This window comes from Muscardinus avellanarius (assembly GCF_963383645.1).
Source record: "Muscardinus avellanarius genome assembly, chromosome: 14".
In the NCBI taxonomy this organism is placed as follows: Eukaryota; Metazoa; Chordata; class Mammalia; order Rodentia; family Gliridae; genus Muscardinus; species Muscardinus avellanarius.
In genome coordinates, this window is record NC_137800.1 from 5,693,778 (window position 1) to 5,714,300 (window position 20,523).

Consider the following 20,523-nt stretch of genomic DNA (forward strand, 5'->3'; position numbering starts at 1 on the left):
TTAGTGAGACCCTGTTTCCAAATAAAGTATAAAATAGGTCTGAGAGTGTATCCCGGAGGTAAAAAGCCTCTGGGTTCCACCCCCAGTACCACAAAAAAAAGTGTAAGAACAAAAAGGAAGAGAGAGAGGACGGCGTGAAATTGAGAGAGCATCTTGAATTGATAGAATGGCTGTTAACTCCTCCAAAAGTTAAAACCTGAAGTGACGAAGAAAGTTTCACATTTTTATCCTGTGAACAAACACCAGGCTCATGTAGAGACCATCTATGTTGACTCTCCCAGACAAACATTTTCCCTTCTTAAACCGGGCGTGTTAGCACACACTTGTAATCCCAGCATTCGGGAAGCTGACAGGAGGATCGCAGTTCGAGGCCAGCCTCAGCTACTTAGTGAGGCGCTTTGCAACTCAGTGAGACCCTGTTTCAAAATAATAGAATTTTTAAAAAATTAGGGCTGAGGGTATAGCTCAGAGATATAATGTCCCTGGGTTCTATCCTTAGTGCTGCACAAAAAATTGTTTTTTTCCTTTTTTGGAAACCAATATTTAATACAAAATTCTAGGAACCCCTTTCCGATACATGCTGCCAATATCCCTTCCAAGTCAGCTTGCCCCTGGGTTCCACCCCCAGTACCACAAAATAAATAAATAAATTAATTAATTAAATAAATAAAAAATAAAATGGAGCCGGGAGTGGTGACGCACGATTGTAATCCCAGTATTCAGGAGACTGAAACAGGAGGATCACGATTCAAGGACAGCCTCAGCTACTTAGTGAGGCCCTTTGCAACTCAGTGAGACCCTGTTTTAAAATAAAGAATAAAGGTCAGGCATGGTGGTGCACGCTTATAATCCCCGCGTTTGGGAGGCTGAGACAGGAGGATCACACAGGTTCAAAGCCAGCCTTAGCTACTTAGTGAGGATCTCAGCAACTTAGTGAGACCCTGTTTCCAAATAAAAACATAAAATAGGTCTGGGAGTATAGCTCGGAGGTAGAAATCCCCTGAGTTCCACCTCCAATACCACAAAGAAAGAAAGGAGGAAGGAAGGAAGGAAGGAAGGAAGGAAGGAAGGAAGGAAGAAAGAAAGGGGGCTGGGGGTAGAATGCCCCTGGGTTCCATCCTCAGTACCATAAAAAAAAAAAAGGGATAGGGCATAGCTTGGAGGTAGAATGCCTGAAGTTTCAATCTCCAGTCCATATATATATATATATATATATATATATATATATATATATATATATATATATATATATACACACACATAGCCCCTGAGGCTGGAGACAGAGGCTTCCTTCCAGGCAGCATGTCACTCCCATCAGTCACTCTCCTCAAAGGAGGAAGACCTTCAGGTCCTCACAAAGGACACTCACAGGCAGAAATTGGATAATGTGGAGATTCATCTCCAGGACTTGGGAGAGAGAGGCCTAAAATGGACACACGAACAGCTGCCTGATGAGCAGCTGCCCTGAAAAGAAAACACGGACAATTGCCTGATGGACAACTGACAACTTTATTCTCTAAGACTAAGTTTTTATACCTTTTTCACCTACACCAAAACCACAACTTCAAAAGAAAGAAAAACACCAAAGTACAATTTTAAACACAATGCAGAATGATTGATATAGAACATACGTCATATGCTTGCAGAATACAATCATCGAGGGGAAATTAAAAACAAGAAGAAACAAAGAGGCCTGGTTAAAGATCGTTAAGAACATGATTGCGGCCAGTTCCCGCTCTCACCGGTGGGTTGAGGGTGAGAAATTCCGGAAAGACCAAAAGTCACCCAGAGTCTCAGAAAGCTTGTCCTTTCGCCAAACTGCCTTAACTCTTTCGGAACCTTTCGGTCCTCAGGCTTCTTCCATGTCCTCCATCAGGTAATACAGGAGGTGACGGAGGACGCGGGCAGGGCAGAGACTCTAAGAGGCCAGAAGATGGAAGCCGAGAGGAGAGGTGAGCTTGCGTGGAAGAGCTGTGAGCAGAGGAGAAAGTGGTGGGTTGAGCCGAGAGGAGCGCAGGCCCCGAGAAGCAGTATAAGAGCAGGTGGAGCGGAGGGGAGGAAGGAGCATGGCAAAGGCCAAGGAGGAAGAGGACCAGCCCGGTGGCCTGGGATAAGGAGACTCACAGCGGTATGGAGGCCCAGCCCCCAGAGCAAGTGGCGAGTTTGGAGGTGACCAGGGACCGGGGTAGCAGAGACGATGGGTGTAAACGTAAAGTAGAGCATTTGGGGAGGGAACAAAGGAACAGTGAATACCTGCTCAGAGGTCATACTGCTCCCTGAAGAAGACATAAAGATAAGCCCCAACCCCAGGCCCAGGCAACAGCTTCTTCGTTCCTTCTGCGCTCACCATTCAGATGCTCTGGTCCTTAGTGAGTTAAAAAATACAATCTTTCCCCCATTCTCATGACGTCCCTCCGCCTCACTGCTCTGGGAAGGATGCGGGTGTGACCAATGTATGGGTACCCCAGTGCAAAAGGCCTGGGTCTGAGGAGAAGAGACCTCAGTGCCATTACAGTGTAAGAAATGTGTTGTCCAGGGCTCAGTAGCCTCCCTTTTAGAAGCCTCAGCGTTCCATGTCGGTTTTGCGTTGTATCTGAAGTTCAAGAGGATGGTAGAATATATCCTGTGTGCGTTAAGTCTCGGTTCCTGACTCTCCCAGGCTCCTCTCGGCAGACCTCAGTCTCTCGCTCCCATCTCTGAAGCCCCAGAGGCAACTAAGATCCCTGCCCCATGTCTACTGATGCCCTTAACCCAGCAGATACCATTTGAGAAACATCAAATAATCAACGTAATTTAGCATATCAACAGTCTAAAAAATAAAACACATAATGATGACTGGTAGTTTTTCCCTGTTGTGACTAAAACACTTGACAAAAATGACAGAGAGAAGCAAATCATATTTTGGCCTGACACTTCCGAAGTCTCAGTTCATGGTTGGCTAGTTCCATTGATTTGGACTGGAGTTGAGCCAGAAACCTCAGGGTGGAAGGACTTTAAAAACTGCTCAGATCAGGACAGTTGGCAATGAAAGAGAAGTAGGAGGAAAGAGAAGGGTAGAGAAAAGATGAATCCTTTAAGTGCACGCTCTCAAAAAACGACTTCCTCAATCTAGGTCCCATCTCTCTCTCTCTTTTTTTTTTCTTTTTCTTTTTTTTTTTTTTTTTTTTTTTTTTTGGTGGTACTGGGATTCCTGGAAGCCCTTCTATCTCCGGGCTACACACCCAGACCTATTTTTACATTTTTATTTGGAAACAGGGTCTCCTAAGCCAGCGCATGCGGCTGGCTTCGAACCTGCGCGATCCTCCTGTCTCTGCCTCCCAAGCGCGGGGATTACAAGCGTGCGCCACCACGCCCGGCGTAGGTCCCATCTCTTAATAGCCCATTCAGACATCAGTGGATTAATCTAAAGATGGGGTCAAAGTCATGATAAAATCACCTGCAGCCTCAGCTACTTAGTGAGGCTCTCAGAAACTTAGTGAGACCATGTTTCCAAATAAAGTATAAAATAGGTCTGGGAGTATAGTCCGGACGTATAAAAGCCCCTGGGTTCTGCCGGACATAGTGGCGCACGCTTGTGATCCCCACGCTTGAGAGGCTAAGACAGGAGGATCGCACGGGTTCGAAGCCAGCCTCAGCTACTTAGTGAGGCTCTCAGCAACTTAGTGAGACCCTGTTTCCAAATAAAATATAAAAATAGGTCGGGCCGGGCGTGGTGGCTGCTTGTTATCCCCACGCTTAGGAGGTGGAGACAGGAGGATCGCATTGGTTCGGAGCCAGCCTCTCTGGTTTAAGAGACCCTGTTTCCACATAAAAAAAAAAAAAGTTAAAAAACAGGTCTGGGAGTGTACCCCGTGGGAGTGTAGCCCGGAGGTAGAAGGGCTTCCAGGAATCCCAGTACCACCAAAAAAATAAAAATAGGTCTGGGAGTATAGCCCTGAGGTAGAAAGCCTCTGGGTTCCACCCCCAGTACCACCAAAAAAAAAAAAAAAAACATAAACAGTTGACATCAAAAACATAACAAAATGTTCATTTATGATTACTAATGCTCAAAAAATAGAGAATTTCTCAATCTGTTAAAAGTATATATGAAACACTATATTTATCAATAAAGGTTTAAATAATATTTATCTTATTAAAGAAAACGTCAGCGAACAGCGATGCGTGCAGTGTTTTAAAATAGAAGACTGGCTATGTCAAGAGCTCAATTCTCCCAACCTTGATCAGTTTCTTTAATACGATGTCAACCATAAGCATAGTGTTAGGATAAGCCTCCCAGTCAGGCCAAAGATGGCACCTCTCCGGCTTCTCTTCCGGATCGTGCTGGTTACCTCATAGCTTGCCAAAGGGGCCACAGGATGCCCAACAACCAGTCCCCTGATAACACGCTCACTGGGGTATGAACCATCCAATCAGTAAACGCCCCATACTTTGTGTGATCTTCCGCTGTGAGCGGAAGCCCCCCTCCTCCCAGCTGCCTGATATAAAAGGGAGCTGGGCTGTCTTAATAAAGCTTTTGCTTGCTTGCTTGCTTGCTTGCTTATCTCCGATGGCTGGCCTTGGGTCTTTCCTGCGCTGACCCCCCTTCATTGGTCCCGAAGACCCCCAGACCCCTTCACATAGAATTTTTTTTTTAGAAATTGATGAACTGATTCTAGAACTTTTGTTAGAGTATAAAATCATAGATAGCCCAAATTTTGAAAAAGAAAAGCAACATTGGAAGAGTTGCAGTAAGTATTTTTAAAACAATATAGTTGTCGTAGTCGAGACAGTGTCATTTGGGTGTAAGAATTAAATGTAGATCAATGAGGCAGAACAGGAAGATTATGATCGAAGAAAGGATTGGTCAATTGAAATCTGATAATAAAACCAAAGTAATCAGGTGCTGTGAGGTCACGTGATTTTCGCTTCGGCAGCAGCAGAGAAAAGAGATTAGGACTCAGTTTGTCAGTCCTAGGTGGTGTCACTGGCTGCATTAGGGCACTGTTTTCATCTACCTCTAATATTCATCATGACCATCTCTAGTTCAGATATTCAGATGCCTATGTTGTTAATATTTAGAATCTGAACAAAAGAGTTGAAAATCTAGTGTTTGTGCATACGTGCACACACACACACGATATTTCTTATGAAAGCTGGAGAACATGCTGAATTATGTGGTCAAGAGCATCATGTTAAGCAACCAGAATTTAGATCAGATATTAAGGGCTGGTAAAAGTATCACGTGGACGTTTTGACTAAAAAGACTAAAAATAAAAAAGGGACAAGGGACTTTTTTACTTTACGTGACTAATTAAAATATATTTGTAAGGAAACAACCATGAGTATAGAGTATATTCTAATCTCGAATGCACCTGTGCTCAATCACAAATTTAAAACAAAACAAAACAATAACAACAAAATATACAATCAAACTGAGTGTCCAGTAGTGCTTTTGAGCATGCTATGAGGTCTCTTTTTCTAGGAACTCCAGAGGCTCTGAGAACTTTGTGTTAGTGGTAGAATGGACAATCCCTGTTGACAACTTCAAGGTTTTGAAAGCTTTACTGTGTACCTGAAAAAAATTTTTTTTATTTAAGTAATACTCCTTTTCTCACAAATGTTATGTTTCTATCTCATTAGGATAGCAGTTTTTCAGGCCTTTTGCTTAGTTCTATTAGACATTGTGGTTCCAGATAAATCAGGAAAACAATATTGTTAGGCAACTTCTGGCATTCCAATTTCAAATTGTAGACAATGGGTTTGGGGTTTTTGTTTTGTTTTTGCTTTTTTGCGTGTCTGGGGATGGAACCCAGGGGCATTCGACCTCCGAGCTACACCCCCTGCCCTAATTTTTATTCTTTATTTTGAAACCGGGTCTCACTGAGTTGCAGAGGGCCTCACTAAGTAGCTGAGGCTGTCCGCGAACTGCGATCCTCTGGTCTCAGCCTCCCGAGTGCTGGGATGACAAGCGTGCGCCACCACACCCGGTTTAGACAATGGGTTTTGCATCATTTTGAATTAGCTAAATCAGATTAAGACTTTTGTGTGTGTGTGTGTGTGGTTACTGGGGGTGGAACCCAGGGGCTTTTCTACCTCTGAGCTACACTTCCAGACCTATTTTTATACTTTATTTGGAAACAGGGTCTCACTAAGTTGCTGAGAGCCTCACTAAGTAGCTGAGGCGGCTTTGAACCTGTGCGATCCTCCTGTCTCAGCCTCCCAAGTACTGGGATTACAAGCCTGCGCCACCACGCCCAGCTCAGGTTAAGACTTTTAACATTCATAGAAAGTTAGTCTAGATATACATACACTTTTGTGGATTTCAAATCTGGAGAATTAAAGAAGTGCTAGGAAGCGATCAATTTATCATCTCTCTCCAAAAGATACACTAGTCTTTGTAAAATAAGAGCAACTCAGGTGCGTGCTTATCCATGTGCTCTGCAATCGTTCTCTTTTTCTCTTCTTCTGACGAAGTTTCATGCAATTATGACCTTCACGTATGATCTCAAGTGATGCCTGTTTCCCTCATTCCAGGCTTCTCCCTTTTGGCGACTACCTCTCTGCGCCTACTCTAATATGACCTGTGATTCCTCTACGTTTTTCCTTTACATTTTAATTATGCCTTGTGATTTTTTGTCTTGTTAAAACTTTTTTTTTGCCTATCTTTTCATGTTTCTGTCACAATTCGTAAAAGAGTTTTCTAATAAGTTGATATTTATTTATTTATTTATTTATTTTGCGGTTCTGGGGATGGAACACAGGTGCATTTAACCTCCGAGCTACACCCCTGCCCTGTTTTTTTATTATTATTTATTTTGAAAAAAGTTCTCACTGAGTTGCAGAGGGCCTCACTAAGTAGCTGGGGCTGTTCGTGAACCATGATCCTCCAGTCTCAGCCTCCTAAAAGCTGGGATTACTAGCGTGCACCACCACGCCCAACATAAATTGATATCTAACGATACTGTTTGAGCTGGGCGTGGTGGCGTGCACTTTCAATCCCAGCATTTGGGAAGCTGAGACAGGAGGATCGCGGTTTGTGGACAGCCTGGGCTACTTAGTGAGGCCCTTTGCAACTCAGTGAGACCCTGTTTCAAAATAAAAGGAATAAAAAATAGGATTGGAGGTGTAGCTTGGCGGTAGAATGCCCTTGGGTTCCATCCCCAGTACCGTAAATAAATAAATAAATAAATAAATAAATAAATAAATAAATAAACTGTTTAGATTTGCAAATGCCACAATAATCGTATCTGGGTCCATTTGAAATCAACATTTTTTTATGAACAATAAAAATAGAAGCCAGTTACAGAGCTGGAGGTGTTAAATTGGGTGATTCTTTATTCACAGAGGCAGAACCTTTACTTTTGATTCTTCTTGCAGTTTTATTTCAGCTTGGGTTTACGGGGCTCTTGGTAGTCTGAGTAGATGAGCGGTGTTGGGATCGGCAGGAAAACCCACCATGTTCTACAGCATTTGTACGCCCTTCGGCAGGAACCCAGTTCATCTTCTATTAATCTGCAGACCAATCTCCTGCAAACGCCTGCTATATGCAAGCAGTGGCTCTCTCCAGAAGCTAAACCACTTTTCACTGTAGAAGAAGGCAGCAAGGAAGACAATTAGCTCACAAATGGAATAGAAAACCCTAGAATCTCTTACGTCTCATAAAAAAATAACTCTCACTAAGCATCTGGATGTGGGGAGAGAAACCAAATGAAAGATCTGTTGGACGGCTCTATCACCCCGACCCCACGCTCACTTCCTTCCTTCTTCGTCCAGTAGCTCAAGTTTTAACAAACCACCCCTCCTTACCTTTGTTATAAAGTCTGGGCATGAGTCGGGCGTGGTGGCGCACGCTTGTCATCCCAGTGCTTGAAGCTGAGACAGGAGTAGTGCACAGGTTCGAAGCCAGCCTCAGCTACTTAATGAGGCCCTCCATAACTTAGTGACACCCTGTCTCCAAATAAAACATAAAATGGGTCTGGGAGTATAGCCCGGAGGTCAAATGCCCCTAGGTTCCACCCCGAGACCTGCAAAAAGCAAAAATAAATAAATGAAAAATAGGGCTAGGGATGTATCCTGGAGGTAGAATCCGCCCAGGTTCCATCCCAGTACCACAACAACAACCAAAAAAAGCAAGGTCCTTGCCTATTTATGGAACAGAAAGGAGATAGAGCATATTAGAAAATAAGTGTTTTGTAGGAAATAAAGTGGACTTAAATAGGATCAAAATCATGAATAGCTTCCAGGCCATGATCATCTCCCCGATGTTACTTATCTGTTGTTTCTGGTGCCCTATGTCAGTTCTCTTAATGAACCAAATAGAAATACTTCTCTCTCTCTTTTTTTTTTTTTTTTTTTTTTTTTTTTGGTGGCACTGGGGGTGGAACTCAGAGGCTTTCTACCTCCGGGCTACACTCCCAGACCCATTTTATATTTTATTTGGAAACAAGGTCGCAAACCATCGATCCTCTCGTCTCAGCCTCCCAAGTACTGGGATTACAAGTGTGCGACACCACGCCTGACTAGATGTTTTATGAGATGGGTTCAAGAAGGATTATTTCCATCTATTTTTTTTTTTTTGCAGATATTTTAAAAGCTCACTGTATTTTAAAAGCTAAACATTTTAAGCAGTGATCAGGAAAGGGCGAGTAAGGGCTTTTTTTTTAATATTTTTTCTGGTACTGGGGGTGGAATCCAGAAGCTTTCTACCTCCAGGCTATCCTCCCACCCAGCCCTATTTTTTTTTGGGGGGGGGGGTGTTACTTGGAGTGGAACCCAGAAGCTTTCTACTTCCGGGCTATACTCCCAGACCTTTTTTTTTTTTTTTTTTTGGAAATAGGGTCTCACTAAGTTGCGGAGAGCCTCACTCAGTAGCTGAGGCTGGCTTCGAACCTGTGTGATCCTCCTGTCTCAGCCTCCCAAGCGCGGGGATTACAAGCGTGCGCCACCACGCCCGGCTGAAATGATTTCCTTTAAAATGCTTCATGTTTTATTTTCCCATCTCTTTCTTCTATTTCCTTTTGATAAGGGTATGGACAAATATTGTAGATTATTATTATGCCTGGATTAATTCACTTGGCATAATGTCCTCCAGGTTTATATATGTTTTCACGGGTGGCAGGATATTCCTTTAAAAGTCTGTAGAATATTCCTTTGTGTATGTAATATCACATTTTCTTTATTTATTCATCCACTGATGAATACGTTGGTTGCTTCCATAGGTTGGCTATTATGATCATGGTAGCGTGGATCTCTCTCTGACATAAGAATTATATTTCCTTCAATATATACCCAGTGGTGGAATTGCATGGTCATACTGAGGAGACAGAAAGGAAATAGGCAGATAGGGAAAAGGCCTCAGTAGAAAAAGTTAATTTCCTGAGTTTCCTGAGGAGCTACGGATATCTGAAATTCCAAAGGCTCAGAGATAAGAAGGACAGTGCTTCACAAAACCATCTGTTTACTAATCAACAAACCCAGGAGACATCCCTGGAGCAAGTCCCTCACTTCTGCTGAAAGGAGATTCTTCAAGGACTTGCAAATACCCTATGCAAATTCTGAGAGCTGCTCCCCAGAATTCCCAGAATCCCAAAGTCACCACAACCAAAAGAGGACTCGCAAACATCAGGCAAAGCCCCTAGCCGACCAACAAATTGGGTTTTTCCCTCTCGGGACCCCCTCCCCTTTTGGGGAGCTTTTCTCTCTCTCGCAGGTCATGTTAGCCCTGAGGGAAGGCAGAGTGCAACTGAGGGCACGTGGCCCAGGCTTCTCTTGGGTAGTGACCTAAAGGCCTCTGCTGGACACCAAGCTAACCAATCATATCAGTGTTTAAGGGGTGACCTGCACCTCTTTTCTGGCGGATCGTGTGGGCTCTGGGAGAAAGTAGTTTGCAACTGAAAGCTCTTGGCTCAGGCAACACTTGGGTAGTGACCTAAAGGCAGCTACTGGACACCAGAGACCTGACAGCTCGAGTGTTGTTCTGCCACTTTCCCTATTCCCTTCTGGCAGATCGTGTGGACTCTGGAAGTAAGCAGCCTGCACCTGAAGGCAATTCGGCTTGGGCTACTCTCAAGTATTGTCCTGAAGGCAGCTGCTGGACCCAGAGTTCCAGCCCCTTTGGGGTGTTCAGCCACCCTTCCCCATTCCCTGCTGCTTCCAATAAACCTTTTACTCCCCTTCCTGAGGTCTGCGGGTGTCATTCTTCACTCACTGTAGACAAGAACCCTGTAAGGAAATGCCAAGTTTCTTCTCAAGAAACCATTTCATCTATGATGAAACTCAAAGTTTCTTCTCAGGAAACCCCCGTTTCATCTTGGGGGGCTCAGAAGAAGCCCCCGTTTCAATAAGATACTTCAACTTTCAATTGTTTAAGAAATCCTCATAGCCTGGCGTGGTGGCACACACTTGTAATCTCTGCGCTTGGGAGGCTGAGTCAGGAGGATCGCGCAGGTTTGAAGTCAGCCTTAGCTGGCTTAAGAGACTCTGTTTCCAAAATTAAAAAATATAAAAGAGATCTGGAAGTGTAGCCTGGAGGTAGAAGTGACCCCAGGGTTCTATCCCCAGTACCACCAAAAAAAAAAAAAAGAAAAAGAAAAAGAAATCCTCATACTGGTTCCTACAATGGCATTACTAATTTATTTTCTCATTGACAGTGTACCAGTGTTCCCTTTCTTGTTGCCAATACTTGTTTTTGTGTGTGTTTTTATAACAGCCATTCTATCTGATATGAGTTATTTCATTTCAAATTCCCATTTCACTTATGACGAACTAATGATGTTGGTCATTTTGTTCTAAATCTTTTGGTCACATCTTTTGGTATGTCTTCTTTTTGAAAATATCTGTGTAGGTGTTTCCCCATTTTCAATTGGATTGCTTTTTCCTCACGATCGAGTTGTGTGAGCGTCTCATGTATTTTGCGGATGTATGGTTCAAAACCATTTGCACCTATTCTGAAGATTCACTTTTCAATCCATTGATTGTTTTGTTGTACAGAAGCTTTTTAGTTTGATAAAAATCCTACATGTCTCGTCATATTTCTGAGATATGTGATTTGGGGCTCATATCCAAAGAAATAATCATTGTAAAAGTCAATGTCCTGGAGATGCCCTAAGTCTTTTTTTTTTCAAGGAATTTTATAATTTCAGATCTTACATTTAAATCTATAATTAATTTTGATTTGATATTTGTATGTAGATGAGGGTCCAAATTCATTCTTGTGTTTGTGGGCATGCAGTTATCCCAGGATCACTTATCGAAGAGAATGTTTTTATCTACTGTGTGTTCTTGACATCTTAGCTGAAAACCAATTGACTGTAAAGGCATGTGTTTATTTCTGGGTTCTCTATTCTGATTCATTGCTCCAGGTTTTTTAGTTTGTTTGAGGTTTTATTTATTTATTTTTTTTCAGAACTGAGGATTGAACTCAGGGGCATTCCCCCCCCCCAGGAGTTTATTTATTTTTATTTATTTATTTTTTGGTGGTACTGGGGTTCCTGGAAACCCTTCTACTTTCGGGCTACACTCCCAACCTATTTTTATACTTTTTTATTTGGAAACAGGGTCTCTTAAACCAGCGCGGCTGGCTTCGAACCTGGCAATCCTGTCTCTGCCTCCCAAGCGCGGGGATTACAAGCGTGCGCCACCATGCCCAGCGAACTCAGGGGCATTCTACCTACAAGCTACACCTTCTATTTTTTTATTCTTTGTTTTGAAACAGGGTCTCACTGAGTTGCAAAAGGCCTCACTAAGTAGCTGAGGCTGTCCGCAAATCACGATTCTCCTGTCTCAGCCTCCCGAAAGCTGGGATTACAAGCGTGCGCCACCAGGCCCGGCTCAATACATTCATATTTTTTAAATTTTTCTTTGAATCTTTGGAACATCTACTCTTATGTTAACCTATGCATTCCTGAAATGATTATTTAAGCAAGTTTTCTTTTTTTTCTTGATCAAGATAATCAGTTTATTATAAAATATATTAGAATTTTTTTATTTTTTTTCTTTTTGTTAGCTTTGCTAAATGGCGAAGCAATGACAGTAGTTTTAAAACTGAATTTAACTTTATGGCTCAGAAGGCTTATGTGTCCTAGCAACAGAAAATAAGAGTTTGGAAATGCAAGCCACTAATCTTGCTTGCAGTGGGATCTGTTATTATATTTACTCCAAGGTCAGAAGAACTGGATAAAATCCTATCAGTTGTACATGAGGGTCACACGGATCTGAAAGTCTTATGGGAAGAGACAAATATACAAAAAGACATCTGTATACAAATATACAAAATATACAAATCTGCCACCCACATTAGTGGTTTATACAGCTGTGAACACTTTGGTTTTCAAAGGTAATCTTATACTCAGGATAAGTAACTGCTGACTATAGGTTGGCTCCTAATGATGAAATAATAATCTATCATTACCTCCCCAACAACAGAATAGTTACCAATCAAAACAGTGTTAAAGAAAAAGAGAAAAAGTAAATCAGCCTGAATCTTTTTTAAAGTCTTATTTTGTTGATATATGTCTCTTTTTATGTGTTTCATTAATTTATGCTTCTGTGTTTATTATTTCCTTCTCTCTTTCCTCTTTAAGTTTATTATGCTTTGTGGGGTTTTTGTTTTTGTTTTCTTTGTTTTGTTTTGTGTATGTGTGTGTTACTGGGGATGGAACCCAGGGGCATTCTACCTCCGAGATATACTCCTCGGCCCTATTTTTTATTCTTTATTATTTATTTATTGTGGAACTGAGGATGGAACCCAGGGGCTTTCTACCTCTGGGCTACACTCACAGACCTATTTTACATTTTACTTGGAAACAAGATCTCACTAAGTTGCTGAGAGCCTCACTAAATAACTGAGTAAGGCTGGCTTCGAACCTGCGTGATCCTCCTGTCTCAGCCTCCCAAATGCTGGGATTACAAGCGTGCACCACCACAACCAGCTATGCTGTGTGTGTGTGTGTGTGTGTGTGTGTGTGTGTGTGTGTCTTTTTGTGATACTGGGGGTGGAATCCAGGGCCTTTTCTACCTCCACTAAGTTGCTGAGAGCCTCACTAAGTAGCTGAGGCTGGCTTCGAACCTGTGCAATCCTCCCGTCTCAGCCTCCCAAATACTGGGATTACAAGTGTACACCACCACGCCCGGTTTATGTTTTGTGTTTTAAAGATCCAAGATACATGCTTAGTCCATTAAATTTTACTAATTTACCTTTTATGCATCTATATTTATGCGTTATTCATGACTGTGTTGAACCTGCAATACATGAAAATCACTGTTTTGTTCTTTTCCTTGTTTTTTTTTTTTTTTTTTTTTTGGTCTGATATCACTTCAGCTCTTCAGTCCTATTTTATTTGAAAAATTAGTTTTCACTTACAACCATATATAATCTTAATTTTCATCAAGAGTGCATTAAATAGGTTTTAATATGCTTTGACATATCTCAGAAAAAATAGTATTTTATTCTTTCCTAACTTCACGCTGTTGAACACATAACAGTTGATTTTATCACTTATTTTGGAATAGTTATCTTTTTGTATATTTGTCTCTTCCCATAAGACTTTCAGATCCGTGTGACCCTCATGTACAACTGATAGGATTTTATCCAGTTCTTCTGACCTTGGAGTAAATATAATAACAGATCCCACTGCAAGCAACCCTCCCAGTTTAAAACACTTAGAAACAAATTCCCACGCTTCACAAAGGACTGCCAAGAGGCAAGGAAGGAAAAAGCAGAACAGGAACTCGCTTGAGTTTGCTTAGTGGCAACGTAATGCCTCGTTCCTAATTTGTCCCAGTATAACCCTGGTTACGCTGTTGCTATCCGGTGTCAGACCTAAGAAGTTGATTCCAACATTTTCATTATTCAAAAAATAAAAAACAGCCGGGCGTGGTGGCGCACGCTTGTAATCCCCGCGCTTGGGAGGCGAGACAGGAGGATCACGCTGGTTCGAAGCTAGCCACGCGCTGGCTTAAGAGACCCTGTTTCCAAATAAAAATATAAAATAGGTCTGGGAGTGTAGCCCTGAGGTAAAAGGGCTTCCAGGAACCCCAGTCACACCAGAAATAATAAATAAATACATAAATAAATAAATACATAAATAATAAATAAATAAAAATAAGCACACACTTGTAATCCCAGCATTTGGGATGCTGAGACAGGAGAAGTGCACAGGTTCAAAGCCAGCCTCAACTACTTAGTGAGGCCCTTTGCAACTCAGTGAGACCCTGTTTCAAAATAAAGAATAAAAAATATAGGGCTGGGGTATTGCTCGGAGGTAGAAGTCCCCTGGGTTCCATCCCCAGTGCCACTAAATAAATAAATAATAAATAAATAAAGTTGCTGGGCGTGGTGGCACACGCTTGTAATCCCAGTACTTGAGAGGTTGAGACAGGAGGATGGCGCAGGTTCGAAGCCAGCCTCAGCTACTTAGTGAGGCTCTCAACAACTTAGTGAGACCCTGTTTCCAAATAAAATGTAAAATAGGTCTGAGAGAGTAGCCCGGAGATAGAAAGCCCCTGGGTTCCATCCCCAGTATCACACAAAAATTAAAAAATTAAAATTAAAAATTTCTTCCATAAATTCTTCATATGGAAATTAAAAATAAAAAATTTCTGCCATAAAGGCCTTTAAAAAATAAAAAATAAAAGTTCCACCACAAAGCTCTTTAAACTGCAGACCCATATAAGCCACCACCAACTTACCTGGAGGTAGGAGAGCCAAAAAGATGAGGACAGTAGAGAGAATGTGTTGCAGTCTCATGGCCGAAGGGCCAGTGAAGGGAAGAGGTGGTGAAATGTTTGGAGTCTGGAGTTGCTGAGCATGGCAGGCCCAGGGCTTTTTTGTAATGTTCCCGGACCTGTGGTTTGTTCTTGTTCTGCAGAGCTTAACCAAAAGAGAACAGCCTATTCTCCCATGTAGAATGTCCAAATACCAAAAAAGTACACAAATGTGTCAATAACGCAATGCATGAAAAAGCGAAAGACCCCCAAATGGCCAAGAGAATATTGCGGGAAATGATCCAAGTCAGATGACAGACATTACCCGACTCCCATGCTCACCATAAATCTACAGTGCTCCAGATGTGTGGACTAGGCAGGGGAGTCGACGCACGGGTCAAAGGAAGACAAGAGAAATCCCACAAGTGCTCCTATGCAAAAACAGCCAACAGATCTTTCACCCAGCAGCAATGACAATTCATGGAGAAAAGATCATCTTTTCAACAAATGGTTCTGCGGCATATGGATGCCCACTTACAGAAAATTGTATCTACACACAGATATAATTTACAACAGTCATAAAAATTAAGTCAAAATGGATCATGTACCTAACTGTAAACAAAAAGCTAGAAAACGTCATAGAAAAAAATCTAGGTGACCTTGATTTGGTAATGCAATTTTGTATAAAACTCCAAAAGTATGATATATGAAATACATAATTGACAACATGGGCTTTATTAAAAGAAGCAATTTTAAGCCAGATGTGGTTGGCGCATGCCTGTAATTTAGGAGGCTGAGACAGGAGGATCACGGCCTCAGCTATTTAATGAGGCCCTTTGCAGCTCAGTGAGACCCTGTTTCAAAATAGAGAATAAAAAATAGGGCAAGGGGTGTATCTCGGAGGTAGAATGCCCCTGGGTTTCATCCCCAGACCCACACACACACACAAAAAAAAAACAATCTGAAAGGTTATGCACTGTGGTTCCAACCAAAGAACATTTAAAGGAAAAAAAAAAAAACTATGAAGATCCTTAAAAAGGCAGTGATTGCCAAGGTTTCGTGGAGAGGAAGGGATGAACAGGTGGAAGAAGGGAGATTTTTAATGCAATGAAACTATTTTAATGCCCATCGAATGCATGATACACGTGCAAATCCCAGTGTATGTGCTTTAGTTAATGTATCAGTACTGGCTGTCGGCGCAGCACCAGCACTACACTAACATGCGCTGGTAATGGGAGGGAATCTTAGGACGGAGATACATGGAAACTGCCCTTCTACTCATTTTTCTTTTCTCTAAACTTTAATCTATTCATAAAAAGTTGCCAGACGTGGTGGCGCACGCTTGTAATCCCAGCACTCGGGAGGCCGAGACTGGAGGATCACAGTTCGCGGACAGCCTCAGCTACTTAGTGAGGCCCTCTGCAACTCAGTGAGACCCTGTTTCAAAATAAAGAATAAAAAATTGGGCAGGGGGGTGTAGCTCGGAGGTCGAAAGTTTATTACTTTTAAAATATCAGTTGACTTTTAAAATGGGAATTTGTGCCCTGCATGGTGGCACACACCTGTGATCTTGTAATCTCAGTACTTGGGAAGCTGAGGCAAAAGGATCACAGGTGGCCAGGCGTGGTGGCGCACGCTTATCATCCCTGTGCTTGGGACGCTGAGACAGGAGGATCACACAGGTTCGAGGCCAGCCTCAGCTCCTTAGTGAGGCTCTCAGCAACTTAGTGAGACCCTGTTTCCAAATAAAATATTAAAAAAAAGGTCTGGGAGTATAGCCCGGAGGTAGATAGCCTCTGGGTTCTACCCCCAGTGCCACAAAAAATAAAGTAAAATAAAATAAAATAAAATCTAGGATGCTTCACAGACTTGCACATCATCCTTGCGCAGGGGTTATGCTCATCTTTGTATAATTCCGATTTTTAGTACATGTGCTGTTGAATTGACATGAGGAACTTTTGCATTGATATTTGTGCAAAATACTAGCCAACAGTTTTCTTTCTTTTTCTTTTTTCCATCTTTGAATTGAAATGATACTGGTTTCGTAGAATGGGGGTAAATTTTCCCTTGTCTCACATTTTTTAGAAGACTTTGTGAAGGAGCGGTAGTAATTCCTTAAGTGCTTAGAAGTCACCAATTGACTTTCGGATTTGGTTTTATACTTAAGAACTTCTAAAATCACTAATTCAGTCTCTCTTTTTAGGGGTATTCGAGTTTCCTGTTCATTTCGGATTCACTTTTGGTCATTTGTGCCCTTCTGAGGATTTTTCCATTTCTCCTAAAGTTGTGTATTTTGTTGGCAACAATTTTCCATAGGTTTCCCTTATAATTTTTCTTTTTCTAAGTTTGTAATACTGGTCCTCGGTATTACAATATATACTGATGTTAGTAACTAGAATCATCTCTCTTTATTCCTAGGTCAGTCTATTTGAAGCTCTGCCAATTTTGTTGATTTTTACAAGGTTCCACATTGGGCTTCACTGGCTTGTCTTTGTAATTTGGCTTTCTATTCCATCAGTTTTCACTGTACTCTTAATAATTTCCTCCTTTCCCCTCCTGCCTTGAGTTTAGTTTGCAATTTTTCTTAGGACTTGTAAGAAGAGATATTATTGACTCAATTTTTATGTCCATTCAGTTCAAAATTCTCTTGAATATTCATTATAATCGTGTGTGTGTGTGTGTGTGTGTGTGTGTGTGTGTGTGTGTGTGTGGTACTGGGGATTGACCCAGGGGTATTCCGCGTTCGGGCTACACCTCCTAGCCCTATTTTTTTATTTTTTTTTGACACAGGGTCTCACTAAGTTGCAGAGGGCCTCACTAAGCAGCTGAGGCTGACTACAAACCTGAAATCCTCCTATCTCAGCCTCCCAAGTACTGGAATTACACGTGTGCATCACCACACCTAGCTGTTTGTGGGTTATTTTAAAATTTGTTGTTTAATTTCCAAGTGTTTGTGAAATTCCTATATTTCCTTTTAATGCTGTTTTTTAACTTACCTGCATCATTACTGGAGAATATATACTCGGGAAAGTCAATCTTCTGTGTAGGTTTTCACCCACTACTTGACCACATGAGAAAGGCCATTGGGCCTTGACTCCTTCCTCACAAGAGATAAAGGGCCCACGCACCGTGGGCACTCTTATGATTCTGCCATGTGGCCTTACTCCGCCACCCCGAAGACCTCCCAGGAAGTGAGTTATTTCCTTTTTTCGGTTTGTGAACAAAAGCCAGGACCAGAGTGCCTTTCCAGTGGTACTTGCAAACAAGCCACTGCTTCATTATGAAAAGGTTGGATGAACATTTAACTGGCACAGCAAGTTTCATCGCATGAGAGGGATTGACAGTCCCCACTGACAATTCATGTCAAGGGCAACAAAAACTGGGGCTCTTTGTTTTATTTATTTATTTATTTATTTAGGTACTGGGGATAGAACCCAGGGGCATTCTACCTCCGAGCTACACCCTCAGCCCTATTTTTTATTCTTTATTTTGAAGCAGGGTTCCACTGAGTTGCAAAGGGCCTCACTAAGTAGTAGCTGAGGCTGTCCTCAAACCGTGATCCTCCTGTCTCAGCCTCCCAAATCCTGGGATTACAAGCGTGAGTCACCATGCCCGTCTTGGGCTCTTTCTTTATGATACCTTTGCAGAGGTAGCCCACAAATAGGGCTGAGAGTATAGCTATGAGGTAGAATGCCCCTGGGTTCTATCCCCAGTACCGAGAGAGAGAGAGAGAGAGAGAGAGAGAGAGAGAGAGAGAGAGAGAGAGAGAGGCACTGAGGGAGGGAGGGAGGGGGAGAGAGGGAAAGGGAATAAAGGAAGAATAAAAAATAGGCTGGGGAAGCAGGCGTGGTGGTGCACGCTTGTAATCCCAGCATTTGGGGGGTGAAACAAGAAGATCGTGGTTTATGGACAGCCTCAGCTACTTATTGAGGCCCTTTGCAACTCAGTGAGACCCTGTTTCAAAATATTTTTAAAAAATAGGGCTGGGGTGTAGCTCAGAGGTAGAATACCCCTGGGTTCCATCCCCAGTACTGAAAAAAACAATTGGCTGGGGGATAGCTCAGAGGTAGAATGCCCTTGGGTTCAATCTCTACTTCCACAAAGATAGGTAGAAAGAAAAAAGAAAGAAAAGAGAGAAGGGAAACCAGTAGTCTCACATAGAAACGCAAGCGGCACACACACAGGAGAACAGCCAGGGTGTGGCGACCGAGGTCCAGTCTCGCAGACCAGGTGAGCTGAGCCCTCCTCAGGCCTGGCAGCTGAAGCTGCTGGCAGTCGACCCAGATCGCAGCCCACCTGAACCCCGCGTGGCTGTCTTAGCAGAGGACCCCGCCTGCCGTGGCCGGGGCTACTCAACTCTCAGTACTGAGCTCTAATGATTGTTGTTGTTATAGCCAATGACTTTGTGGCAGTGTGTTATACTAAATCAAAAAAAAAAAAATTGAAGGTACCTTTTTCTCTTCTCTCACCACCCCTACCTAAGAATTGCATCCAAACGACTGAAATATTTACATGCAACACACAGAGAATGGCCTGGAAAATAAAAGAATCACATGAAACAAGTGTCATCCATGTTATCAATTTAATGTGAGCCTGGTAAACTGCAGAGTAGAACAAAAAAAGAAAACGTCAGAAAGTCTAATATGGCGGTGCCAGCAGGAACTGCCACAGATGGGTGGATCCTGGGACCTACTTCAAATATCGAGACACTTGTACAAAGAGGATGGAATTAAAATATCATTAAAAGTAAGAAATTTTGGCCAGGTGGGTGGCGCACGCTTGTAATCCCAACATTTGGGAGGCTGAGACAGGAGGATCGTGGAGTTGCAGAGGGCCTCACTAAGTAGCCGAGGCTGTCCGTGAGCCTTGATCCTCTGGTCTCAGCCTCCCGAATGCTGGGATTACAAGCGTGTGCCACCACACCCGGCTCCTTAGGTTTAAATATTATAATTATAGGAATGGTAGAAGATTCAACACTCATTATGGTTATTATATTATGTCATCTTGAGGTCATAATATACACTGCAGGCATTTGGTGTTGTCTCCAGTATATATATGTTCCTTCAAATTAACAAAGAGTGAAACATTAGCACAGATTTTTTTTTTTCTTTTTTTGCGGTACGAGGGATGGAATCCAGGGGATTCTACCTCTGAGCACTCCCAAATTCTTCATTCTTTATGTTGAAACAGGGTCTCACTGAGTTGCAAGAGACCTCACTAAGTAGCAGAGGCTGTCCGTGAACTCCGATCCTCCTGTCTCAGCCTCCTGAATGCTGGGATTACAAGCGTGCACCACCATGCCTGGCTAGCAGAGAATTTCTGCACAGGATTTAATTGTTTCTCTGCAGTTTGCATTCTTTGATGATGTCTAAGGTCCTCACATAGTCTGAAGTCTTTACCGCACAAATGCCATTCGTGTGGTTTCTTTGGTGTGTGTGTTCTCTGATGTTGCTTCAGGATAGACGATGTGCTGCGGCTCTCCCACACTGAGGGCACTCGTAAGGCTTCTCTCCAGTGTGTAATCTCTCATGGTTTCTAAGGTTAAAAGGCTGAATGAAGGCTCTCCCACACCAATTGCACTGATAGGGTTTCTCTCCAGTGTGTGTCCTCTCATGCCGCCTAAGGTGCCAGTTGCATAAAGGCTCTCCCACACTGATGGCATTCACGAAGCTTCTCTCCAGTGTGTGTCCTTTCATGTTTTCTAAGGCTAGAGCGATGGCTGAAGGCTTTCCCACACACATGACATTTGTATGGTTTCTCTCCACTGTGTGTCTTCTCGTGTTGTCTGAGGTTGGAGGAGGAACTAAAGGCTTTTCCACACTGGTGGCCCGCATTTACTTT